Source organism: Falco naumanni, chromosome W (genome assembly GCF_017639655.2).
Source record: "Falco naumanni isolate bFalNau1 chromosome W, bFalNau1.pat, whole genome shotgun sequence".
NCBI classification, from domain to species: Eukaryota; Metazoa; Chordata; class Aves; order Falconiformes; family Falconidae; genus Falco; species Falco naumanni.
In genome coordinates this window covers 25,940,849-25,961,999 of record NC_054079.1, presented here as the reverse complement: position 1 = coordinate 25,961,999, position 21,151 = coordinate 25,940,849, and positions in this window count along the sequence as shown.

Here is a 21,151-nt window from a genome sequence, read left to right as displayed (position 1 = left end):
TCAGCTTCACTCCTGATTTCTCTACCTTCTCCCCATGAGAGGCAAAGGGGGAATGGGGGTTGCAGTCAGTTCATCACACTTTGTCTCTACCACTCCTTCCTCCTCACACTCTTCCCCTGCTCCAGTGTGGTGTCTCTCCCACAGGAGACAATCCTTCACAAATTTCTCCATTGTGAGTCCTTCCCACGGGCTGCAATTCTTCACAAACTGCTTTAGCATGGGTCCTTTCCATGGGGTACAGACCTTCAGGAACAGACTGCTTCAGCGTGGGCCCCCTGCAGGGCCACAGTCCTGCCAGAAAACCTGATCCTCTGTGGGCTTCTCTCCATGGGACCACAGGTCCTGCCAAGAGCCTGCTTCAGCATGGTTTCTCCACAAGCTGCAGGGTGGATATCTGCTCCACTACGGACCTCCATGGGCTGCAGGAAGGCAACCTGAGTCACCATTGTCTTCACCACAGGCTGCAGGGGAATCTGCTCTGGCACTAGGAGAACCTCCTCCCTCTCCTTCTTCACTGACCTTGGTATCTACGTAGCTTTTTCTCTCACTCTTCTCTCCCAGATGCTGTTGTGCAACATTTTTTTACCCTTTCTTAAATGCGTTATCAGGAGGTGCTACCACCATCGCTGATTGGCTCAGCCTTGGCCAGTAGAGGGTCTGTCTTGGAACAATCTGGCACTGACTTTTATCTCACAAGACACCCCTGCAGCCTCCTGCTACCAAAAGCTTCCCATGTGTCCTGGTTTCAGCTGGGATAGAGTTAATTTTCATCTTAGTAGTTAGTACAGTGCTGTGTTTTGGCTATGATGTGAGAACAATGTTGATAGGACACTGATGCTTTTAGTTGTTACTGGTGATGTTTATACTAAATCAAGGACTTTTCAGTTCCTTGGGCCCTGCCAGCAAGAGGGCTGGAGGGGCACAGGAAACTGGGAGGGGACAAAGCCAGGACAGGTGACCCAAGCTAGCCAAAGAGGTATTCCATACCATATGACATCATGCTGAGTATATAAACTGGGGGAAGAAGAAAAAGAAGGTGGGGACATCCGTCATTATGGCGTTTGTCTTCCCGAGTAACCATTACACGTGATGGAGCCCTGCTTTCCTGGGGATGGCTGAACACCTGCCTGCCCATGGGAAGTGGTGAATGAATTCTTTCCTTTGCTTTGCTTGCATGCACGTCTTTTGCTTTACCTATTAAATTCTTCTTATCTCAACCCTTGAGTTTTACATTCCTTTTGGGATCCTCCTTCCCATCCCTCTGGGTGGGGGGGAGTGAGCAAGCAGCTGCATGGTACTTGGTTGGCAGCTGGGGTTAAACCATGACACCATGTAAACCAATACCTGAAAAGACTAATTTTGAGGTAAGGTTTAGCTTAGATTTCGTTTTAGGCAGACCTGTCCATCAGTACTGTGTTTGAGAGTATTTTAGTAGCCTAGGGCACTGATTTGAATTATACATTGATATTAAATCTGCAGCCATTCTGCACAAATGGCTTCCTTCAATAAATGTTCTGTCTTTCTTAGGGACACAAGATTTGCTGTATGTCTTCTTTCCCCCAACAAGCCTGGGAACATACCTGCTCTCACAGTTGCAACAAGATGTGATAAAGTCCCCAGCACTATCCCCAGCCCTCCTGGTGGGGGCATACTAACATAGAGGTGAAGAGCCTCTGCCGCATCCTTTTGGTCGGTGGGCTTTTTGCTTCTCAGCTGGTACCTTTACTATAGTTTGCTATAGTAGGGACTGCAGTCTGTGGATAAGTCCAAGTCGGAGCAGAGGCAAGGGGAGGAATTCATTGCAATGTTAAAACCTACGGGCTGGTCTAAAGGGACCAGGTGTGGAGATTTTAATGGATATACCTTTAAATTGTTGTAACCCATGATTTGAGTTTCACGTTATAGGAATGACTATAGCAGCAACCACCTGAACCATTGGAGGACAAGCCTTACAAGAAGCAGTGCAAGTGCAGCAGTGACTTGACCTGCGCTGGCTTTGGTGCCTGATAACCCCATATAACACACAACCTCTCTTCTCCTGAGTGACCACCATAAGAGATCGTGTTTATGGACTAAATGAATTCAATGGACATTTTGTGGACATTTTATAGACATTTTTAGAGGGGTGTTGCATAGACTAGGGGAATGATGTCTGTGTATTATATCAAAGGACGGGAAGGGTGATGATGGTTAATGAGGTTGTATTGCCAAGCGTGGCATGATGTAAATGGTATGGCATAAGGAGTGGATACTGTCCTGGTTTCAGCTGGGATAGAGTTAATTTTCTTAGTAGCTGGCGCAGTGCTGTGTTTTGGCTATGATGTGAGAACAATGTTGATAGGACACTGATGTTTTTAGTTGTTGCTAGATAATGTTTATAGTAAATCAAAGACTTTTAGGTTTCTAGGGCCCTTCCAGTGAGAGGGCTGGAGGGGCACTGGAAATTGGGAGGGGACACAGCCAGGACAGCTGACCCAAACTAGCCAAAGGGATATTCCATACCATATGACATCATGGTCAGTATATAAGCTACAGGAAGTAGAAAGCAAGGGGGACATTTGGAGTGATGGCATTTGTCTTCCCAAGTAACTGTTATGTTGATGGAGCCCTACTTTCCAGGAGATGGCTGAACATCTGCCTGCTGATGGGAAATGGGGAATGATTTCCTTGTTTTGCTTTGCTTGCATGTGTAGCTTTTGCTTTACCTGTTAAAATGTATTTATCTCAACCCATGAGTTTTCTCACTTTTACTCTTCCGATTCTCTCCCCCATCCCACTTTGGGGGAATGAACAAGTGTCTGCGTGGTGCTTTGTTGCTGGCCAGGGTTAAACCATGACAACGCTTAAAATTTACTCACATACAGCCTTGGACATTAGAATCCATCTTACTAAAGTAGTCCTAAGGTCATCCCCTATGCTTATATATATATTTTGAAGGTTTAATGTCGCGACGGAGGGAAGACACAGTCACTCAATATGAGTGATCAGAAGACTTCCTTTATTGTCTCTTACAGTCACCTTTTATGCCTTGTTATAATTAGCTCATACATATTACAAAAGTTAAGCTCATTATTGGTTAGTTGCCTAAATACCAAGCCCGCCCCTAGTTTCTCTTCTGTAGTTATCTGTTCCCACCTGCAACATTCTTTTCCCACCAAAATCTTCCTGTTACTGTGTAACAAGGACAGCCAAAGACAGTGTATTTTGCTTTACTTCAGATAAGCTGAGAGCGATGTGCATTTTTGTCCAGCCAGCTGGACTATGTCTATGAGACCTTTTTTCAGCTAGCCAGTTATCCACAGTTTAAAACAAACAAAACTCAAACAACTTTCCAGCTGGATAGGCACCAGCAGCTTCCATTTCACACGTCATCTCAATGAAAGAACCACCATCCATGTAGTCATTCCCTCTTACTCATCTGAAGAAGTGGCCCCAGCACTCCCAGGACAGCATTATTAGCTGCTTAGATGTGAATCCATCATTGGTCCTTAGCAAGAGGGCTTGCCATAAGATGGCTGCATGCCAATCACAGGATCTTCCAAGATGGCCCAAAGATGAGGCCTTGGGTTGACTCAGTGCGTCCATACAGAGACTTGGGCTCAGATGATCATGGAGGCAGCAGGAGTTTTCCTGGCAAGTGCCCTGGCCCTTGCCCCTGCCCTCTCTCAGCCACACTTCCCAAGTCAGCTGAAGTTTGAATCTCTCTGTCAGCCAGGATAACTCTCCCTGCAGCCCCTTCACATTTCAGGTATGTCACCAAGCCTTTCATGTGTGCCTTGTGATCCCATCGCATAGGGGATCCTTTTCTTTAAACTCTGGTGATCCTCAATTTAAAAGTGCTGACAAAGAGGACAGCTGTGGATAACTGGCTAGCTGAAAAAGGTCACATAGACATAGTCCAGCTGGCTGGACAAAAATGCACATCGCTCTCAGCTTATCTGAAGTAAAGCAAAATACACTGTCTTTGGCTGTCCTTGTTACACAATAACAGGAAGATTTTGGTGGGAAAAGAATGTTGCAGGTGGGAACAGATAACTACAGAAGAGAAACTAGGGGCGGGCTTGGTATTTAGGCAACTAACCAATAATGAGCTTAACTTTTGTAATATGTATGAGCTAATTATAACAAGGTATAAAAGATGACTGTAAGGCACAATAAACGAAGTCTGCTGATCACTCATATTGAGTGACCGTGTCTTCCCTCCGTCGCGACAAATGGCGCCCGAACAGGGACCCTAGAGAGGGCTGAACCTGCGAGCCACGGTTCGACGGAGATTCGGGTACCGGTCCTGAAAGCAGCGCAGGAGGCGGCAGGGCACAGTCCCCGCGCCCGGGAGCACCTACAGAGGGTCCCGCCGGCCACGCGTCGCCGAAGTCTCGCAAAGGCTGCAACAGCGCTGACGAAGGTATGGAGAGACAAGCGACGTACGAGTCGCTCATATGCCTTTTAGAAAAGCGGAGCGTTCGGGACATAGATTGTAACAAGGCATTACCCGGGTTATTAGCGTATGGGATAGCAGCCGGGTCCCCCGCGGCAGCGGCGAGCGGCGGCGCGGCCCGGCAGGGCCCTTCCCGGCCGCGGTTTCTCTCCAAGGCGGCACCGCCCCCCCCCCCCCTCCGATCGGCGCCATGGCGATGCAAGCGGCCAAGCGAGCTAACATCTGGCTGCCCCCAGAGGTCAATCGGATCCTCTATATTCGGAACCTGCCGTATAAAATCACAGCGGAGGAAATGTATGATATCTTTGGGAAATACGGACCTATTCGACAACTCAGAGTTGGAAACAGTCCTGAAACAAGAGGAACAGCTTAAGCTTCTCAAGGAAAAATACGGAATTGATTACAAACCCACCAAAAAAAAACCCCAAAACAAACAAAAAAGTGCTTCAGCTGTCACCTAGAAGAAATGGGTTTCTGCTTTGAACTAGCAAACATCTCTGTGTTTAAAAAGAAGCCTTTTTGCCTTGATGGAGATAATTTATTCTGTATTCTGTATTTATGCTGTATTCTGAATGTGGAAATTGGGTGGGACTAGGAGGCTGGCTTAAAGGCATTTTGCAAACGGGATTATTATTTTTGATCATTATTGTAATAATAGTTTTTTGATCAAAACCAGCCAAAATTATTTGTAAGCATTAGGCATATCTGAAGAGAATGCCTTTATTTGAATCGGCAGTTAAGGTGTAGTTTAGTCTGATGCTGTGGTTTTATCTGCTTCTGGTGAATTTTTGAAGTGATGAAATCACAGATACTAAGAGTTATGAGGTAATAAGGTAATAATCTAAGTAAGGGTGCTGTCTTTTATATCTACAAGTGCAATATGCTTTTATGTAGCAGAGAGAAACTTTGACAATAATGTTGCTTGAGCGAGATGTGCATGTGACAACTTGGGAAAAGGGATATCACAACTGGAGTGCAACAGTGTTTCTATGTCTGGCAGAGTGAAATCTTTCAAGACCTGAGTTTAGACAGTCTAAAATAAATTGTTAGTATTCAGAAAACCCATCTTAAGCCTCTTTTGCTTACATAGTGTTATGGAAGTCAACTGCTGTTGTAGAGAATTAGTGATTTTTTAATACATATTAACAAATACTACTATTTTAACTTGAGGCAGTTGAGTGAGAAATACTCACGTGTAGCATTTGAGGGAATGTCAGCATAAATCGCACTTACAGTAAGACTGCATTTTTAATCACTGTACTCGTTAAGATTCGATGATGCCATAAGGCTAAGGCCTTTTATCACAGATTGGTTCTGAACTAAAAGGTGTGTGCACATTTGTGTTATTTTCCTTAATTGGCCACAAAATAATATAATTAGGTTGGGGACTAGATCGTGGGAATTTGTCTATTATACTTCTGTTTGTTAAGGAACGTGCATAACACACAGCACCCATGTAGGCTTGGCTTGTGGCATAGTTATCAAATTTAGCATAGACATTCAGACAGATAAGCAACGTACTCTTCTTGTGTGTATCACCTACAAGCCATTATGGCTTAGTGTGTAAATCTGTATGTAACTATTGAAAAATCCACTTATGAATGTATATAGCTTAGAACTAATTTCCCCCCTTTGTTAATTCTTTGATATCAATGAGGTATTCTTCAGAAAATGTATGGACTGGTTGGTTGCATAAGGGCAGTTGTTATTTGGACAGAAAATTGTTAATGGCCAGGGATTTTCCACTAAAATATTTGCAAATATTCCTAGTCAAACATCAGTTTGGTTTCTTTTTGGGTTTTGAGCTTGCATTAGTCCATGTTCAGAACTTTAAAATTACCTTTGAATTTTTTAAACTTTTTATATCACTGGAACAGAAAGAGCATCTAAATTAAAGCTTCAAGCTAACTTTATTTTTCAAGTATTTCTGGAATTATACTTCTGAACTGAGATTTTATAAGTTGGCTGTGTATTTTCCTGTGTTAAAACGCTGTTATTGAAAATGGTCAACCAAGCCTATGTCGCCCAAAATAAAAACGGGGGAATTGTGGATAACTGGCTAGCTGAAAAAGTTCACATAGACATAGTCCAGCTGGCTGGACAAAAATGCACATGGCTCTCAGCTTATCTGAAGTAAAGCAAAAATACACTGTCTTTGGTTGTCCTTGTTACACAGTAACAGGAAGATTTTGGTGGGAAAAGAATGTTGCAGGTGGGAACAGATAACTACAGAAGAGAAACTAGGGGCGGGCTTGGTATTTAGGCAACTAACCAATAATGAGATTAACTTTTGTAATATGTATGAGCTAATTATAACAAGGTATAAAAGATGACTGTAAGGCACAATAAATGAAGTCTGCTGATCACTCATATTGAGTGACTGTGTCTTCCCTCCGTCGCAACAGACAGCTATCACACATGCATGAGTCCTGGGATTTAACCTTTGGGGCCTCAGATACTCAGAAGACTCACCCTCTTAGGAAAAAGGACACCATTCCCTTTGATGACAGCCCAAAGAAGAAGAAACTATCAGCAGCTATTTTTTGGTTTGTATCTTGGGATGGAAAGAAATGCAGTTTTGGCCACAGCAGTCCCCAGCACAGCCACTGACATACTTGGTGAGATGGCAGCTATCACAGTGCTGATTATAAACCTACTTGCATGATGGGATTCAGCCCTAGCCCTGCTGAAATGTAGATACTAAAGCTTATTAGCTTTAGTAAATAAGCTTATTAGCTTAGACTAAAGATTATCTCAGTTAATGATTTGCAGAAAAAAGGGTGGCATTGATCTCCCTCAGAAACACAGCAGGAACCATTCAGTTGGAAATAGCAGCATAGATGCAGTAAACAAGCACATTAGGTGCTCTTCTTTTTATTGCCAGTGCTACCTACACAGCAGAAGGAGTGTGTGTGTTTCAGGCACTTGACATCCACACAAGCTCTACACACTCAGTTTCCCCTCTTGCAGCATCATACCACCACCTGTGCTCACAAGGCCAGCACAGACTCTGTATAAACCCAGTTTCACAGATTCTGACCAGGAGGGAGAAGAGCAAGCGAGTGAACAAATGGGCAAGTTTGTTATTGTAAACATGAATGCTATGCGCTGCTATTATGCCCTTGCAGCATGCTTTCTCTATTTCTATGCAGAAAATATCCTATGCTATTGTAGTCACATCAGTTTCTAAAAAAAGCTTTGTATCAGCACATGCTGTATACTGGCAGCTAGCAATTTCGGAAAGTTGAAATTGTCTGCAGCAATCAGCCACCGTTTCAGGGAAGAGAACAGGTTGTCCTGGCTTTGACCAGAACTTTTATTGGACTCTTAATTGTTACAGATTTGCTAATAAGTTAGAATTAATTGACTTTATTTGATTTTATAAAATCATTTGGAATAAGAAATATATTTTAATGAAACTTGTAGTTGCACAGAAAAAGCTGCTATGAAATCCTTTGTACAGCCCTGTACCAAGGCCGGAAGAATGGGCTAGAATCATTGTTTAAAACTTAGGTAACAAATTTGGGATTTTACAGATTTCTTTGTATTTGACTAGTCTTCTGTATATAGAAAGTGTATTGAAATGTCAGAATATGAGATGAAGGGAAACTGGGGAGAGTTGACTGGAACAGCTTGTGGTTACCTGCCAAGAAACCGTGAAATTTAGTAAAAGGTAATTCCGGCAGGGGGAGATCGTGACCATCGACTCATATACCACCTACCCAAATCATACCCCAGACCCATTTTTAGACCTTTCTAAGCTCTACTGCGCAGAATCGGATATAGGAGGAGAATATGTTAATGATTTACGGGAAATATCATGGTTATGCATGAATACTTAATGAATACGTATGAATAAGTTCTATATATGGTGTATGATTTTGAAACTTGGTGTGCGTTGATCGTGAGAGGACTCACTCACACACCCAGCCGTCAATAAAGAAGTGTCTGCTTATCTGCATCACATTGGTGTTGATAAGTTCTTCATTCTAAGATTTCGGTAACATAATGATCAGCACTCTCTCTGAGATGCTTTCATTACTTACCGAAATAACCAGTTATAACCTGCCCTTGCTGCTTTAATTTAGTAATGAATGACCTCAGAAAGCTGGGTGCTTTTTTCTGGGTTTTGTAAAGTAGATTTGCCTACTTTAAGTTACATTAAAGAGCACTAAAGGAACTAGAGTCTCATCAGCTTGAGTAGAGGTTCACTGCTGGCTGGGCTTTTGTGCAGGCTGTGTCAGATCAGACTTCTCCAGACTGTTCTGTCAATGTGCTTTGCTCACAACAAATCAGCGTAGTTCAGTTGCTGGCCATGGACAATCAGTGTTAACCTAAAGCAAACCCAGCGCTATCTGCTAGGGTGGCTTGTGTGATCTGAATGGGGGACCTTTGCAGTGTCCAAATCAGAGGATTACATAAATCAGCAGAAAGAAGTTTCTGCACTAGGCACTAAGGTAACAAACAAATCAAGCCATGCAACTCAAAACCATACATTTTGCAGAGCCCAGAAGATACAAGTGTCAGGGCAGACTCCTTCCTAAATGGAGATTTAATGTTATTATGGATGTGAATACAGAATTTAGGTATCCCTGCAGGTGAAGGCCTGATTTGGCAGTGCTCTGCCATCCCTCCCATCACCCTGTCCCAGACAGAGGCTAGCCTACTCTTGACTTAGGCTGCTTACATACCCTTGGCTGAAGCTGAGCCTCTCACATGGCCACAAAGATTACATTTGGGTTTGTACTGACAAGATTTTAAACATTGACAAATGAGCCAGTCCTCAGAGCTGGGCCAGTTCTACAAGCTTCTGAATCCCCCACCGACCAGCCGGCTCCACAACACAAATTAGAAAGAACTGAATGTATTATGCCCTCTCTTTCTTCACACACTTGTTAACATTCAGCTGTTGGTGACAACTCTGTACAGAGCATGGTCAGGCTCCTAAGAAGGGAACAGAGAGCAAGCATTGTCTCCCCTCGCCCATGTTAGGGAATTTTTATGGTACCCCTTGAGGTGAATTAAACACATGTTTGTGCTTAAATATAAAAAAAAATAATTAATGAGCAATGCATTGGGTAGAGTCCTACCATCATAGGCTGATTCCTTATATACACTCGCACCAGCACCAATCCCATGAGTAGTTGCAAGGGGTGTCTCAGCCCGGCCTTGGGTCCATCCCCCAGCTCAGCTTTGCTGCCCAAAGGTAGCCCCCTAGCACTCCCATTCCAGGACAGTGTTGCCTAAACTCCCCAGTTACCAAACTCTGATTTAATTGAACAAGAACACAAAATTTAGGTCAAGTACACACCATCTCAAGTTGTCAAAACTGATGACTGCAAGGACTTCTAATCAAGGTAGTCAATCTCGGGAAACAAAGAACAGATAATGATAAGAGAGGGTCTGCAGCAGAAAAAACAAGCTGAGCTGGTTCTGGAGTTTGTGAAGGAGTGGTAAGTAGGGGGGGAATATGTACAAGAACCTAGGTGGAGTCATGGGGCAAAAAACGGGGTGAAGAGGAGATGACCATCGGGAAGAGCACCTGGAGGCATAACTGACCGAATGTGAAGACTCATACATATGCAAATAATTCCGATAAATGTAATGAATATGTATAGCTGTGTAACATAAAATGAGACCCGTGAAACAGTTCAGCATGTGCATTAGGTGAAACACTCCCCCCCCCCCCCCCCCCCCCGCATCCGGTGCCACAACAAATTATGCCTGCTTCTTAATGCTACATTGGTGTTAAGGAGTTTTATTCCCGATTTTGGTGGCAGCAGCTACAAGACAATGCTGAGACTGTTTCTTATCTCATCACCCAGGGAAACTTCACTCTCTTACAGGGATCCTTCTGTCTCTGGCATACATGCTCTCAGCCAGTTTAACCACTTCTGCAGTTGAGCCTTCCTGCCCTCCATGCCAGATCATTCCTTGGTCAGGAATTACCACTGCTGCGCAGTTACAATTTGAATTTCCCTGTGACCCATCACTGACGGGCTTTGGTGGCTGCCAGCTTTGCTGGACTGGTCGTTGCTTCCCTGCCACTTCTGTACCTGGAGGAGCTAGCCTCTTTGGCCAGCCACTGTGGGAGAAGTGAACACTCAGAAATGGCTCCTAAAAACTGCCTAAAGTGTAAAGCTTACCAGATGAAACTTTGAAACTTCCAGACTAATCTTCCTACAGCTTTCAAGAAGAGACAAATGACAACAATAATGCAATATAGTCAACTCCATCTTCCTAGATCTGTGCTGTGCAGGGCTGATAGAGAAGGGTTTAAAGTGTTGTTCCGCCTTCTCCTTTACTCAGCATGCAACCTTTTTTGCTGAAGTGAGAAGGCAGAATGCCAGTTATAGCAGCTTATGACATGAAATGGCAAGTACTCTACTGGAGCTTAAATTGACCCATCATTAAATCATCTCTCTCATTAGCAACTGAGTAATTTCACAGAAATCTCTAACTGTCCTTTGAAAGAGATAAAGCATACATTAATATTAATAATAGCAGGATTAAGTTAGTGACATAGAGCTGATATGTAAGGGATGAAAATAAGTTGACCTTGTAGAGAAACAAGGCTGACTTGGCAGAACTGTTAGTGTACAGATAAGCGGCCAAATTTGGCAGTGAAACCACAAGCGTGTGAACAGCTCGCAATGAGCAGCTGCTTTTCTACACATTGATAAATTTCCCGGTGCTTTGCTGCACGTAGGCACGTTCCAGGGCAGAACTTGGGTAGATAAGTGATTGTATATAACCAGCACTTATGTATGCAATAAACGATCTCACTTCTTCACTGACTTGGGGTCCGTGCCTTCATACGCCACAAATGGCACCAAAACAGGGACTTGAGGGATAAAAACTACAATTCTGATGGCATAGCCCAGCTGAACCAGGGAAAAGGGAAAAAGGGAAGACGGATACACAAGAGCTCTCATCACCACAGCCAGACAGCAAGTGAGCAGCTGGGAACCATGGGGCAATCATTAACATGGGAACAGAAAAATCATATGGATGTTTTGCAGAAAATTTTAAAAACTTATGGGGACAATGTGTCTCAACTATCCCTTGTAAACCTCTTGGCATGGGCTTGGGACAATTGTTCTTGGTTCCCTAAAGAGGGCACGCTGAATATCACTGTATGGAAACATATCGGGGATGAATTGGGACAGCAAAATGATAAGAAATCAAAGAGTGTGCTGAAAAAGTGGCAGCAAGTGTTTTCGGCTCTTAGCCACTTAAAGACTGTTAATGAAGCAAAACTCCCGCATTATAGCATGACAGCCTCATCAAAAGCAAGCAGAGATAAAGAACAGTATCTTCTGTCTTTGCATAACGATCCTGAGCCTGATGATCCTTTCCACCCAGGCTTAGCAGATCCAGAAAAGGGAGCCAGATCTCTACCCACCAGATGATAACGATGCAGGTGTAATCCCTGTGCCTCCAACCAAGCCCACAGTTCCATTTAACCCTCTGACCGAGAAGCCTGGACCCAAACAGCCAAAATCACCCCCACCCACAGATCCTGCACTTTGGGCAAACCCAGCTGAGTCGTCACATTCCGGTGAGTCGTCCAAAGTATACTATGGTGCTTTAGATCAGTGCAGAAAGGAGGCTATGTGAAAGGGAGATATGGAATTACTCAGTGTATTCCCCATCCGGTACCAGGCAGGGCGACCAACTGTGTGGGAGCAACTCCCGTAAGAAGCTGTAAAAGAACTCAGATGCTCAGTTAAAGATTTTGGACTCAGATCGGCATTTACCATGAACTTGTACACTGCTATTGCAGAAGGGTATGTTATGACCCCATATGATTGGAAAGCATTGTGTCGCATGATGCTTACCTCTATGCAGTATACAGTTTGGATAATAGAGTACCGAGACCAAGCTACTACGCAGACAATGGACAATTTAATGAACATGAAAAATATAGGTATGGATGAACTGATGGGGGAGGGCAGATATTCTGCTGCGGTAGCGCAGGTACAATTGCCTAGAGAGGCACTTGAACAAGCCACCTGGATAGCTCTTGCCTCCTTAAGAAAGGTCCCTGGGGGAAAGCCTGAACAGTTGTTTGCGTCTGTCCGTCAAGCGTCCCCAAGAGCCTTATGCAGACTTTTTAGATCGCCTAAAAAATGTGATAGATCAACAAGTAGAGTCAGAGGAAGCCAAACAATTACTTCTCACGCAGCTCGCAGTGGAGAATGCAAATGCGGATTGTCAAAGAGTTTTGCATCTGCTTCGGAACTGTAACTCTGTATTAGCAGATATGATAAGGGCTTGCCAGAATGTTGGCACCGAGACCCATCGTGCAGATATATTTGCTGCTGCCTTGCCACAGCAAATGGTAGTGGCAACTGCACAACGAGGCTCTTGTTTTCATTGTGGTCAGGCAGATCACTTCAAAAAGGAATGTAGGGCAGGAGATAGGAAAAAATCAAATGGGCCCAAGACTCCTTAAAACCTTGTCCACGCTGCCAAAAAGGGCATCACTGGGCCAATGAGTGCCGTTCTAAATTCCATCAGGACGGCCATGCCCTTTGCCCAAACCAGGGAAACTGCCGCGTGCCCAGACAAAAAGTCCGGCAGCAATGACGGTCCAACAACAGCCGACTCTCGACAGTTGGCCTCAGACCTCCGGCCAGCCACCCGTGGCAGTGCTGGACTGGACTTGGCCGTCTCCCAGTCAATCTTAATCACTGATACCGCTGTACATTCGCTCCCAACCAGAGTCTGGGGTCCCTTAGGGAATGACTGTAACGCGCTTTTGTTGGGACACTCTTCAGTCACTCACTCAGGACTGTTTATACTTCCTGGAGTGATTGACACCAATTACATTGGTGAAATAAAGATTATGGCTTGGACCCCATCCCCTCTGTGTCATATTCAAAAGGGAGAAAAAATAGCTCAGCTTTTCAAATTATTTCAAAATGTGGGTCCAAAAGGGAGAAGGCAAGCACCAACCTTCCACAGATTATGTGGGCACACCAAATTACTCACGACCAACCGTTATTAACCTGTTATATTGAGGGGAAGACCCTTTTTGGGCCTAGTGGACATTGGCGCTGATGTTTCAGTAGTTTTGCAATTGGACTGGCTGAAAGAGTGGCCTTTGAAAGACCCCACATCAGCAATAGTAGGTGTTGGGGGAATACAGCTAACCTAAACAAAGCACCTGACCAGTTTTATTACTCGGCCCCGAAGAACAACGAGGACCTATTACTCCATACGTCATGCAAGTCCCCTGCACCCTGTGGGGACGTGATTTGTTGAGCCAATGGGCGGTTACCTTGAAGACAAATCTGTCCTAAGGGCCGCTGAGGTGCAGCCAATGATTAAACTCGCCTGGAAAACAGATACACCGGTGTGGGTGGAACAGTGGACCTTGCGCACAGAAAGGCTGCACAAATTGCGTGAACTGGTGCAGGAGCAAATCAAAGCAGGCCATATTGTGCCCTCCACTAGCCCTTGGAATACTCCTGTCTTTGTAATACCAAAAAAAGAGTGGCAAGTGGCAACTTTTACATGACTTGTGAGCTATCAGTGCAGTGATTGAGCCTATGAGACTTTACAACCCGGCATCCCCTCTCCTGCTATGCTGCCTGTCGTGGTTTAACCCCAGCCGGCAACCCAGTACCACGCAGCTACTCGCTCACTCCCCCTCACCCAGAGGGATGGGGAAGAGAATTGGAAAGGAATGTAAAACTCAAGGGCTGAGATAAGAACAATTTAATAGGTAAAGCAAAAGCCGCGCACGCAAGCAAAGCAAAACAAGGAATTCATTCACTACTTTCCATCGGCAGGCAGGTGTTCAGCCATCCCCAGGAAAGCAGGGCTTCATCACGCGTAATGTTTGCTCGGGAAGACAAACGCCATCATGCCGGATGTCCCCCCCTTCCTTCTTCTTCCCTCAGTTTATATACTCAGCATGATGTCATATGGTATGGAATACCTCTTTGGCTAGTTTGTGTCACCTGTCCTGGCTGTGTCCCCTCCCAATTTCCCATGCCCCTCCAGCCCTCTTGCTGGCAGGGCCCAGGAAACCAAGTTGTCCTTGACTTAGTATAAACATTACCCAGCAACAACTGAAAACATCAGTGTCCTATCAACATTGTTCTCACATCATAGCCAAAACACAGCATTGTACTAACTGCTAAGATGAAAATTAACTCTATCCCAGCTGAAACCAGGACACTGCCAGACTCCTGGTCACTTATAGTGATTGATCTTAAAGACTATTTCTTCGCCATACCGTTACATCCTGACGATGCACCTCGGTTTGCAGTTACGGTACCAGCAATTAATTATCAGGAACCCACCATGCGTTTTCATTGGACTGTGTTGCCACAAGGCATGTTAAACAGCCCCACCATGTGTCGAATATTTGTAGCACTGGCTATCAGTCCTGTTCGCAAAAGGTTACCACAGGTTTTGATCTACCACTATATGGATGGCATTTTAGTATCGGCATCATCATCATCCTCATTGGTCACTGAAGCCGTGATGGACTTAAGATGATCATTAAGCAACGCCAGCCTCTGTATAGCAGAGGAAAAGATCCAAACTCGAGCACCATGGAAATATCTCGGATGGAAAATTGTTGAGACAGCTATTCATCCTCAGCCTTTACGCCTTGCTACAAATGTTAGGACCCGCAATGACCTGCAAAAGTTACTGGGTACCAAAAACTGGGTGCGACCATATCTGGGAATAACTACACAAGACCTGGCACCTTTGTTTACCCTGTTAAAAGGAGACTCTAATTTGTTGTCGCCGCGTACACTCAGCTTCGAGGCCAAAAGGGCTTTGCAGACCACAACTAATAACATCCAGGAGCGTCAGAGTCATCACATTATACTAACTTTGTCTGTTTTGTTGTTTTTGATTTATAATGAATTTCAGCCTTACGCTCTCTTGTTTCAATGGGCAGCTGAACACCAGGATCCATTGATAATTTTGCAGTGGATCTTTTTGCCTCACTCTTTTTTCAAAACAGTGACAACTCTTATTGACATGTTGGTGATCCTCATTTAAAAGGCTCGACATCGTCTGCAGGAACTTATGGCCCGTAACCCAGCCACCATTTTTATGCCTTTGGCCAAACAGGACTTTGATTTTTGGTTTAAGCAAAGCCTCTCACTACAGTCTGCTTTGGCCGACTTTAGTGGAACCATTGCCTTTTCTATTCCTCGACATAAATTGCTTCACTCTTTAACTGATTTACCCTTACAATTGAAACTGCATATTTCTCATGTACCTATCCCAAATGCCCTGACTGTTTTTATTGATGGCTCAGGGCCTTTGGGAAAAGCTGTTGTGTCATGGAAAAATGAGCAAGGGCATTGGGACTCAGACGTTACCTTTGTTACTGGCTCTACACAAATAGTGGAGTTAGCTGCAGCTGTTTGTGCCTTCACATTGTTCAAACAACCACCTTTAAACCTAGTTGCAGATTCTTTATATGTTGTAGGGATAGTGCGTAGATTGGAACATTCATTTTTAAAAACGGTTTCTAACCAACAGTTATTTGTTTTGTTGAAGCATCTTTTGTTCCTATTGGAGCATCGCTCTCATGACTATTTTGTTTTACATGTGCAGTCACACACCTCGTTGCCTGGTCCCATTGTTGAAGGCAATAAGGTGGCGGACATTTTTACCGTGGCTGTTGTTACCCCCAGATCTTATCAACAGGCTAAGCTTTCACGCAACTTTTTTCACCAAAATGCTAAGGCGCTGCAACATTTGTATCACCTGACACAAGAACAGGCCCAGGAGATTGTAAGGGGCTGTCCCAACTGTCAAAACTTCAGCCCTTTACCCGTTTATCCCAGTGTTAATCCTCATGGCCTCCAAGCCCGAGAAATTTGGCAAACTGATATCACACATATTCCCTCGTTTGAGAATCCTAAATATGTTCATGTTTCAGTTGACACCTTTTCACACTATGTTTTTGCCACCGCTCACACTGGGGAGAAAAAGCCGTGACGTTTGCCGTCATTGGCTTGCTTGTTTTGCTACCATGGGACTTCCTGATCAAATTAAAACCGACAACAGCTCAGCATATATAGCACAACACACGCACCTGTTTTTGCAAAATTGGGGCATTACCCATGTGATGGGCATTCCCCACTTGCCCACTGGACAGGCTATTGTTGAATGAACTCATCGGTCTCTTAAAGACATGCTGCAAAAACAAAAAAGGGGGAATAGCCCAGGTACCTCGCCACAGGAACAACTGTGGAAAGCTCTGTGCGTGATCAATTTTTTAAACCACTCTTCCGACCATAGTGCTGTACATAAACATTTCTCTTGTCCTGCTTGGCGGGAACTGCCCTGGGTCCACTACAAAGATACAGAAACTAACCAATGGAGCATTCCGGTTGAATTAATAACGTGTGTCTCTACAGATCGAGGGCCTCTGTGGATCCCCGCTCAGCTCGTTCGACCAGCTGATCACGGGCCTCCTACCAACAATGAGCCAGAGAACAAGCAAGAATAGTGCAAACAGACTAATGCGACTAGTTTGGCCCTTGAAAAATTATTGATTGATGGATGTACAATCAGTGTGACATGCCACTTTGCAAAATAGAGCTGCGATTAGTTTATTGTTATTAGCTCATGGGCATGGATGTGAGGAGTTTGATGGAATGTGCTGTATGAATTTCAGTGTCAATTCATCAAAGTTTGAAACAGCTACATGATTTGACGTATAAGTTGAAGGAAGATCCCGGATGGAATCCTTTTGAAGGTTGGGATTGGACCCTAGGATTAGGTCCTTGGATATGAAAAATATTGATGTGTGGGTTTGCTATATGGCTAGGGGTTTTGGCCATTGTTATATGTCTACCGTGTTTGATGTACCTGATGCGAGCCATGATACAAAGGGCTGTCCATCAATCTATGACGGTTTAAATTCACAGAGCCTTAACCTTATCCAATTTAACAAACAAAAAAGGGGGAATTGTAAGGGACGAAGATAAGTTGACCTTGTAGAGAAACAAGGCTGACTTGGCAGAACTGTTAGTGTACAGATAAGCGGCCAAATTTGGCAGTGAAACCACAAGCGTGTGAACAGCTCGTAATGAGCAGCTGCTTTTCTACACATTGACAAATTCCCCGGTGCTTTGCTGCACGTAGGCACATTCCAGGGCAGAACTTGGGTAGATAAGTGATTGTATATAACCAGCACTTATGTATGCTATAAATGATCTCACTTCTTCACTGACTTGGGGTCCGTGCCTTCATATGCCACACAGGGACATCTGGATCAATAGACATGCAGCAAGAATGCTGCAAACACATAGTTGCTTTGCAGAATTTTACTATTATTAGTAACGGATAGTGTGTGTGTGTAGAGGAATGAAGGCAGTGGGTTGATTAGCATTGATAATATGCAGCTGTGGCCTTGCCTGGATGGCAGGGGGTTGATTGACATGGATGATGTGCAGCTGTAGCTCGCTCCTGCTAAGTAGTTAATGGCTCATGATGGCAAGCTGTGGCTCCTTTCCAAGTTACTTGCAAGCAAAACTAGAGAAGAGGTGGCCTTACTAATCTCAGAAAAAACCAATGGTGCCACACCACTTTTGATGGCAGCCCGTTATGGGCACGTTGACATGGTGGAATACTTGTTGGACTATTGCTCTGCTTCTATAGAAATTGGTGGTTCAGTTAATTTTGATGGTGAGACCATTGAGGGAGCTCCGCCATTATGGGCAGCATCAGCTGCTGGCCACTTGAAGGTGGTTCAGTGTCTGTTAGATCATGGTGCATCTGTCAATAACACAACTGGCCTGTCCTGGCCCGGCCTCTGGAGGAAGGAGAAACAGCATGGACAGTAGAATCTGACTGACAGTAAAAGCCTTGTTGCAGCCTGCTAGTTTGTGCTGCAACAATTGGTGCCCCATGTGAGGCTGAGTTGGACTGACTACAACTGGTGCCCAATGTAGCTGAGACAAGCGGGAAAAACCTGCGACCTATAACATTGTGAGAGGTGAGCCGTTGAAAACTAATCAATATTGCTGTATTTCAATACTTGTCCATCTTAAATTGCAACTTGTGTGTTAGTGATTAGTCAAATCATGTTGTACGTGAACATTTGAAGGGTATAAGAGCCCTGCGTAAAACCACATTTGTGGTGCCCCAATCTGGCTGAGACACCTCATGTGTGTGAGTAAATATTTACCCTTGTAATTCTTTACTTTGCATCCTGGCCCCTCTCCTCAGTCAGCACAGGCCAGTTGTGAATTTTCATGACAAGGGCATTGGGGCTCCCATCCCTCCCCATAGGCACAGGAAGGCACTGGAGCCCCCACACCAGATCCTCACTCTGGCCTACATCACAGGTGAACAGGTCTGTCTCTGAGCTGCTGGCACTGCAAGCCTTCATGGCTGCCTTTCCCACTAAATGAAGGAGCATCTAATTACCCTGTTCAATTTAGCAGTAAACTGATCTATTTCTGAGGAGAAAACGCCCACTTTTTTTTTCTCCAGACTGGGCTGGTTTTGCATCCCTCTGCAAGGGATGGGTTTATTGCCCGGATCTGCTAAGCAGATCCACACGTGGCCAGCCGTGAGGGTTTTCCTCCTGCAGTCCTGCGGGGTTTTACTGCTCTCCACGGAAGCGCCCCTCCCCCGGTACCGTGCGCCCCCCGCTGTCCCCTCACCCCTGCGACATCTCTCCCCACCTGTGCATGCTCCGCTGTAGCGCTGTTCCGCCCTTTGTTTTACTTTAGAGAAAGGAAAATAAGGCACAGTCTGGGGAAAAGGACACCCCCTATCTTGTCCCCATACCACAGCTAACCAAACCATACCTCCTCCCCGCTACGTTCTGTCAGTCCACTCACACTATAGCGGAGGGCGGTGCCAGGAAACTCGCTCACCCCCCTAGCGGACAGCTACCACATCGCCAGCACCGCCCCGCTCTCGGTGTAGCTTGAGCGGCTGCGTAGTCCCACCTCCTGTCCTGCTCCGAGTGGCTGGCGGCGCTTAGGTGTGTTTCTCATTGGGCCTGGTGGTGGCCGGGATGTGTTTGGTAGGTTCCGCTGTGCCCAGATGTTGGGCTAGTGGTGGAGGCTAGTTGCTGTGGGGATAGGTTTGTCGTGAAAGAGCTGGACGGAGTGCGGGAGATGGTGGGTATTTCCTTGTGAGGGTGACTTCGGCGTGAGAGCGCCGTTGGTGTTCTGGGGAGGTAGCCCGCACCCTTGGGTCCTTCCTCACAAATATGTTTTCCGTGGGCGATGGCGCTGTTGCTGCCTCCGGTTCTGGGCAGGCGGTGGAGGCCGTCCTGTCGCGGCCGTTGTGTGGGGAGCGGCTCTGAGGAAGCTGGGAAGGGTTTTTTGGGGACCCTGAGGTGGTATGGGGAGGGTTGCCCAGGTTAGGGAGTGAGCTTGGGGGGCGAGTGGTTATTGGACTTGGAGTGGAAAAGAGGGGGACGATCTGAAGAGAGGCATCGGGGGTAATCCTGGGGGGGGAGAGGGGTGTGTAGGTGGCTTTGGGGTGGGAGGCAAATACGGTGTTGTCTTGAAGGAGTAGATTTGGAGGGGAGGGGGCGGGGCTTTGGGTAGGCTGAGGGTGGTTGTGGTGGAAGGGAAAGTTCAGGTTTTTGGTGTCTGATACTAAATCAAACTACTCTGACAAGGGTGTCTTTCTGGTCAGGTTCTGAACTTGTTCCCTTGCCAGTAGGGTGGAGATAACACGGGGTCGTGTGTGTCTGTGAGCATGGGCCTCCGCAGAGAACCTGAGGGGGGATGGGGGGAGTGGGGGTGGGTGGGCGCTAATGGTTCTTTGTTTAGGCTGTGCTTAAAAGCAGAAGTTGATACAAGTGTAGGGTTTGTTATGTTGTGAGGGGAAAGTGTTTTCGTGCCAATGGTATGGATACTGCACTCCTAGGATCTGGCTTTCTGCTCAACATCTTTCCTTAAGGGGCACTGTGCAGTCTAGAGAAGTCCCATGGAAGTCAGCTGGACATTGGTGCACCACCACCAGTGGTTTGAGTATAACTGTAGAAAAAATGTAATTGTATGTACTTATTTGAGAAGTAGAAAGTAAAAACATTCAGAATTCTTTTCTTTTGCAGAGTTACCAAGTGCAGCCTGTGCTTTGTCAGGACCTCGTTTAGAGTCTCCATGTTGTCCCATCTGCCTGATCTGAGAAAAAGTTGGGGATACTCTGTTTGGGCTGTGTGTTTCTAATAAGCTTTTGTTTGTGACTCTGAAAAAAGCAGGTCTGTATCCTTCAAGAAAGAGGTACAGACTAAATGGATTTAAAGACAGCAGTGTTCAATGCAGCTTGTGATGGCAAGCTGCGGCTCCTTTCCAAGTTACTTGCAAGCAAAACTAGAGAAGAGGTGGCCTTACTAATCTCAGAAAAAACCAATGGTGCCACACCACTTTTGATGGCAGCCCGTTATGGGCACGTTGACATGGTGGAATACTTGTTGGACTATTGCTCTGCTTCTATAGAAATTGGTGGTTCAGTTAATTTTGATGGTGAGACCATTGAGGGAGCTCCGCCATTATGGGCAGCATCAGCTGCTGGCCACTTGAAGGTGGTTCAGTGTCTGTTAGATCATGGTGCATCTGTCAATAACACAACTCTAACAAGTTCAACTCCGCTTAGAGCTGCCTGTTTTGATGGTCACCTGGAAATAGTAAAATATCTTGTGGAGCACAAAGCAGACTTGGAAGTATCAAACCGTCATGGGCATACGTGCTTGAT